This window comes from Hyaena hyaena, unplaced genomic scaffold (genome assembly GCF_003009895.1).
Source record: "Hyaena hyaena isolate Hyena2069 unplaced genomic scaffold, ASM300989v1 scaffold_516, whole genome shotgun sequence".
In the NCBI taxonomy this organism is placed as follows: Eukaryota; Metazoa; Chordata; class Mammalia; order Carnivora; family Hyaenidae; genus Hyaena; species Hyaena hyaena.
This window is the reverse complement of record NW_024081149.1, coordinates 663,768-670,824: the sequence shown is the minus strand read 5'-3', so window position 1 is coordinate 670,824 and position 7,057 is coordinate 663,768.

Genomic DNA, 7,057 nt, shown 5'->3' with positions numbered 1-7,057 from the left:
TGGCTACTTGCTTTGGGGGACACCGGCCACCAGAGTCATAAGGACATTTAAGGAGCCCTAGGGAGAGAGCCTACATGGGGAGAAACAGAGGCTTCTTGTCAAAAGATAACACCAACCTGCCAAACAAGTGAAGGAGCCTTCGAGCCTCATCCAAGCCTTTGGATGACTGAATTTTCAGATATCTTAACATTACACTATGAGAAATCCTGCACCAGAACAACATTGCTAAACAGTTCCCAAACTCTTAACCGAAAGAAACTGTGGGCGATGTTTATTCTATTCCAGATTCTCTGTTATACTGAAGAATTCCCTCCTACTCTCAGCACTGCACTCTTTGAGTTTTTGAGTGTTATTTCATTAGTATTTACAGAAAAAAAGAGGAGACAGGTGTGTGATCTCTCTGCTGATTTGAACTAGAAATCAGCTAGAAGCTCTATTTATTTTTTAATTGAGACATAAGTGACACACACTATTATATTAGTTTCAGGTGTACAACATGATGATTCAATATTTACATATATTAGGAAATGATCAGCACAATAAGTTTAGTTAACATTGTCACCATACATAATTACAGTTTTTTTTCTTGTGGTAAAAACTTTAAAGATTGACTCTTACTGAATTTCAAACATGCAAGACAGTATTATTAAACTATAGTTGCCATGATGTATATTATATCCCAATGACCTACTTATTTTATAGCTGGAAGTTTGTGCCTCTTGACTCCTGCCACCCATTTATGTTGTTTTAAGCCACTGAATTTTAAGATAATCTATTAATCATCACTAGATGATTATATGGTTAGTATTGATTTCAGATCAAAAACATTGCTTTTTTTGTGTGTTTTTCTAATAGTTTATGAGTTCCTCTTTCTATTTAGTTTGTTTACTTTGTTTTCCTCTGTTTATGGTATTTTTTCCTTGCTTGTCAGTTTATATTTAGGTGTAAATATTAAAAAGTTAGCTAAAAGCTTAGTGTTCATAGGATTCTTATAAAATTGTAGACTTTATCATTTTGTAAAGATACCTACCTATCAATCTGTCAGTTTTAATTTGGTTTATCATTTCATCAGAGAGAGGTCTTCCATTTTTTTCATATGGGAAGCCTGCTATATGGAGCTAGGGAAAGACTAGAATTTTACAGTTTTAAGTTTAAAACTTTAAGTTAATATCTGCTATTTGTATGTGGTGCTTTATCCCTGCCGTCAGCTAAGTCCTGATTCCTCTTATTCAGAGTATTTCTGATTCAGGCTCTTAAGAGAACCAACTTCCTGTCTCTTGCTGGAATGGAGAAAAGGATCTGGAGATACTATTCCTTATAGCCAGCTCTTCACCTCTCCTTCATAGACAGCCAGCAAGCTGGACAACGGTCCACAATGGATAGTACTTTACTCCTAGAGACTGTCCAGGGTCTCAGGTTCCTTGTATCTTGTTGATTGAAGAAAGGGGACCTCTTATTGAAAGAAAGAAGATGGTTTGCCTCTATTGTTTTGATACTTCCAGCCTTCTCTTCTCTAAACCATTACCTTGAATCCCATACATCCAATTTCCCAAAATCTGTGGACCTATCTTGTCTATTCTCTCCTTTTTTTTCTGTGTATCTACATTTTATCTCTTAACTGTTATTTTAGTGGGTTTGGGGAACAAGTAAAAACTCACATATTTAACCTTCCATATTAAATTGGAAGATACTTGCTCCAGATAACACATCTTTGCAATCTATATAATTAATCACAAAACAGTATATGTGTAAGTTTTTTCTCCCTTCATATAGCTTAGCAGTGGGAGAAAACAGTTAATTCTTGTTATGCACAGTAGTTATCTTCTAGAAAGTTGCCAAACACTGAATTCACAAATACTGAACCACTGGCCTAGGGGAAATATGTACACATAGGTATATACATAACTCACATAGATCATAATCTTAAATCCTAAAAACAACTCCTCCTGGTTAATTCTCTTTCTCTCTCTTTTTCTTGTGTAAAAGACAAAATGTAGTTTAGGAGTGTTAAGTGACTCGCCTAAGACCTCTCCAATAACAGGTGCCAACGTTAGAATTCAGTCCTCATCCCTGAGTGGAAGCCTTTTGCACTTTCCTTCACTACCAGCAACTGTTCCCATTTTCCAGCCGTCTCTGTGTGACAGCAGAAACGAGAAGGTGGGGCTGCTGCTCCTATCAGATCAGCTGACAATGTGGATGCCAGGTGACCCAAATTTTTTGCTGCTATGAGCATGTTCACAAAAGACCAAGAAAGAGCCCAAACTAATAATTTTGAGGTTACAAATACATTTTAAGAAGTAGATGAATTCACAAATAGAGAATCTGGGAATAATGAGAATTGGCTATAAATTGTTGAATGCTTCTACTGCATAATCATATATACCAAGAGCTGATTCATAGTCTGCACATCAGTGGTCTAATTAAAATGCAAAATGTGGTATCTGCGACCACTTGTATTTTCATTGATAAAGGAATTTTGCTAGTTCTCCATTCTGTGTTCTTTCTAAGGGTAATGTTTATTATAAATTCATTGAAAATAGTGTGTTCTAATATGATTGTTTATGATTTCCTTAAAGAATAACATTTTGATATGTCCATAATTTTGGTACCTAAGTCATGATAAATTTGGCAAAATACAGTGGGATTAATATTGAGTATTTGTTCTAGAAAAAAGTGATTAGTCTACAAAAATGAAAATTGCTTTGAAAATTATAAATTTTCATATATGATAACATATTGAAATTTGAGTTAATGAATTTCTAATATAATATAATCCACTTTCCAATCCTATGACTTTTAAATCATTTTAATGTATTTGTATAAAATTATCATATTCAGTTTTATTTTCTCCAGCTCACACAGATTCATAATCTACATCAGTATTGGCATCCATCTCACTACTTATTTATGATAAGTCTTGACTGTAATATTTATATGACTGTTTTTATCACTAACTTTTATCTTTTCAAAAATTGCTTTTGGGTCCATACCATTTATATGCTTTTCCATAATTCAATAAAAATATAAATTCTAAAAATATAATTTATACCAGACACAATGAACTGACCCCATGTCATCACCTCAGATGGAATCAGTTACTAACCTGATAATGAAAGTTAAATAAGACACAGACACAAAACTTAGAAACTTTAATAAAAGCCTTTAAGAAAATAAAGATTTTTCTGACAGTACAATATTTCTGAGAAAATATCAATGCACCTACAAATTCAAATGTGAAATGCATGTAACCAAACTTATTTCATAGTCTTTTTAGTTTTTACTTATTTTTTAAAATTTTATTTATTTATTCTGAGAGAGAGAGGTAGTGAGGGACAGGCAAAGAGGGAGGGAAAAGAGAGAATTCCAAGCAGTCTCTCTCTGCACTGTCAGCACAGAGCCTGATGACACAGGAGCTCAATCTCAAGAACTGAGAGATAATGAATGACCTGAGCTGAAATTAAGAGTTGGACACTCAACCAATGGAGCCACCCAGGTGCCTCTCATGATCTTTTTTCTTTTTTTAAAGTTTATTTATTTACTTTGAGAGAGAGAGACCAGGGGAGGGTCAGAGAGAGAGGTAGAGAGAGGATCCCAAAAGGTTTCATGCTGCCAGTGCAGAACTGGAGATGTGGTTACATAGGACTTAAACACAGGAACCTTGAGATCCTGACATGAGCTGAAACCAACAGTCAGAGGCTTAACCAATTCAGCCATCTAGGTGCCCCCTTCATAGTCTTTTTAAATAAACTATTCTTGGTTCTTGTGATGGACCATCAGAGACTTTAAAACACTTTTTTTTAAAGAATTTTATTTGATATGCAAACTTCAGAATTTTGGTTGAAAATCCCAGTTTATGAAATAATGTATACAAACTACTGTCCAGGGGGGAAGGTAGATTTTCTTTTAAAAGGGTAATAAACTCCAGAAAACAATTCTAGTTGTTAACAGTGCTTTAAATTTTAAAGCAATAATTCCGTATTACAGATGTAAGAAGTTTTTAGATCAACAATGAAACCATTCTTGAAATAAGTGGCTCCCCAAAATAGATCTACAAGTAGGCTGACTGAAGTAAATAAGGATCACCTTAGGAACAAGTTAAAAATATAAATTCATAAAACATACTTCCGGAAATTTTAGCTCGTAACATTGGGGTGGGGCTAAGTAATCCACATTTCACGACTTTTCTCCCACAGTTCAAACAGCAGAAATATAAATTATATACCCTTATAAATTAACAGGAATGAAATTGTTGAATGTTTGTTATGGTGTGAGAGTATCTGAGTCACTTTTATAGGTCCTCTAATTTGATTCACAAGACAAAACTATGAACTAGATTTCACTATCCAAAATTTACACCAGAAGAGACTAAAGCTCATACAGGTTAGGTACCACAGTCATATATACTGGAAACAACAGAACTAGTATGAAAATCTGTATTCCATAAGTATTAAGTTGCTAGGGCTGCCATCACTAACACAAATTGGTTAGCTTGATTTTCTTAGACTTCTAAAACACTAGGAGTTCTGGAGGCTGGAAATAGAAAATCAATGTGTCAGTTGGGCTATGATCCTTCTGAAATCTCTAATGGAATTCTTCCTTGCCTCTTCCTCGATTTTGGTGGTTTATTGACAATCTTCGTGTTCCTTGGCTTGCAACTACTTAATTCCAATCTCTGCCTCTCTGTTCACTTGACATTGTCCTTGAGGGTCTCTGTGGGTACATGATTGCCTTCTTAAAAGGATACTAGTAATATTGGCTCAGGGGCCCACCCTACTTCAGTATTACTTCATTTTAACCAAGCTAATTATATCTACAGTGAACCTATTTCCATATAAAGTCATATTCCAAGGTACTGGGGGCTGACTTCAGTATATCTTTTATGGGTGAGCACAATTCAAGCCATAAACCAAGTCTCCAAAACATAAATATTTCCACGATGCCACTCCACCTCTACAGAAGGAACATATACAGTAATTTCCCTGAACTTCTGAATAGCAATATTCACTTTGTGGTTGAGTGATCTTTGAAAATAGAATGACTTTAAACTGTGAGGACCTTAAGGATCATTTAGCTTATCCTTTTTATTTTGCAGATGGGGAAAATTGAAGTTAAGAGACAAATGAGATTACATAATTTGCCCAAGGTCATATAGCTAATTAGTGCAACAACATAGGCCAGAACACTAGTCTTTTGACCATTAAATAGATCAGTTCCTTTTCCTAATACAATTTTGTCTGTTGCTATAAATTTTAATTTTTACTTTTTTTGCTTTTCTTTCTTTTTTTTTTTTTGAATATTTTTATTTATTTCTAGGAGAGAGAGAGAGAGAGACAGCGCGAGCAGGGGAGGGCCAGAGAGAGACGGAGACATAGACTCCGAAACAGGCTCCAGGCTCCGAGCTGGCCGTCAGCACAGAGCCCGACGCGGGGCTCGAACCCATGAACCGCGAGATCACGACCTAAGCGAAAGTCGGACGCTTAACTGACTAAGCCACCCAGGCGCCCCTTTTTTTTGCTTTTCTAAAGCAACTTTCTTCTAGAAATATTTGTCTTGGTTTAATTGCTTTATTTGCAAATGAAATGGTTTTTTTTCTCAATTTTTTCATATAATCCATCCTCAAGGAGGGTAAAGAAATAAGATAATCCATTATCAAAAAATATTTCTAGGGGCACCTGGGTGGCTCAGTTGGTTAAGCTTCCAACTCTAGATATCCCCTCAAGTCATTATCTCAGGGTTTGTGAGTTCAAGCCCCACCTCTGATTCTGTTGACAGTGAGGAACTTGCTTGGGATTCTCTCTCTCTCTGCCCCGCCCCTGCTCATGCTCACTCTCTCTCTCTTTCAACATAAATAAATAAACTTTAAAAAGTTTTCTATAGCAAATGCCTAACTGAAAGTCTGTTAGTATTTTATTGTTATTGTTGATCTTGAGTTAATGTTATTCTTTTAATAATTGACTATCTTAGTAATTGATGATAATAATTGCCTAATTTAATAATGGACTAAGACACAATAGCATCATAAACCTTAAAATATTAGGAAAATTTTAACAAAAAATGTGAGGACCACTTCAACAAAAACTAAAAAACAAAAATCGACTAAACAAAAATGCTGAGAAGTTAAGGATATCTAAATAAGTGGAGCAATATACAATATTCATGGATTGGAAGGCACTAAATTGTTAAGATGAGAATTCAATCCAGAATAATTTTTAAACAAACACATTTTCAATCAAAACCCCAACAGAACTGTTCAGAAAAGTTGACAAATGGTTTTTGAAATATTTATGAAAATGTAAAAGCCCTAGAAAAGAAAACAATGTTGACTTTAAGGAAAGTTGAAAGACTGATGGTACTTTATTTCTATATTTACTGTAAAAGTTAAGTGTTTAAAACAATTGAGTATTGTTGTAGGAAAGAAAGTAGATAAATGGAACAGAATAGAAAATTGATTAATAGATTTAACTGAGGTTGAACAGAGGAACCAAAAGCAATTTAATGGAGACTAGGGAAGACTTTTTAACAAATGTTACTGGAAGAATTTGTAAAATCTATTAGAAATGGATCTTTATCTCTACGTCATACCACACAAAATAATTAATTCAAGTATGATTATAGACATAGATGTAAAAGCTGAAATTACACAGCTTGTAGAAGAAAAGATAAAAAAATAACTTTGTGATCTTGGATTAGGCAACGATTTCTTTCAATAACTCAAAAGGCAAAATGGCATAACATGGTAAAATGATAAAATATCATCAAAATTAAATATCACTGCTTATCATGACGTGGTATAGAAAACAAAAATGCAAGGCATAAACTTATTAGTTACTAGAGAAATATAAATTGAAATCAGGAGAACAATTTCACACCCACTAGAGTGGCTAAAATTAATGAGATTGGTATATACTAATAGACAAAAATAATGTGTGGCAACTAGAACTCTCATATATTGTTGGTGAAATTCCGTTGAGTGTATCTCTATAGTATTCCATAACTGGTCCAGAGCCTATCACAGTAGATGCATGCTGACATTTTACCAGCTAGAGTGAAATGTAGA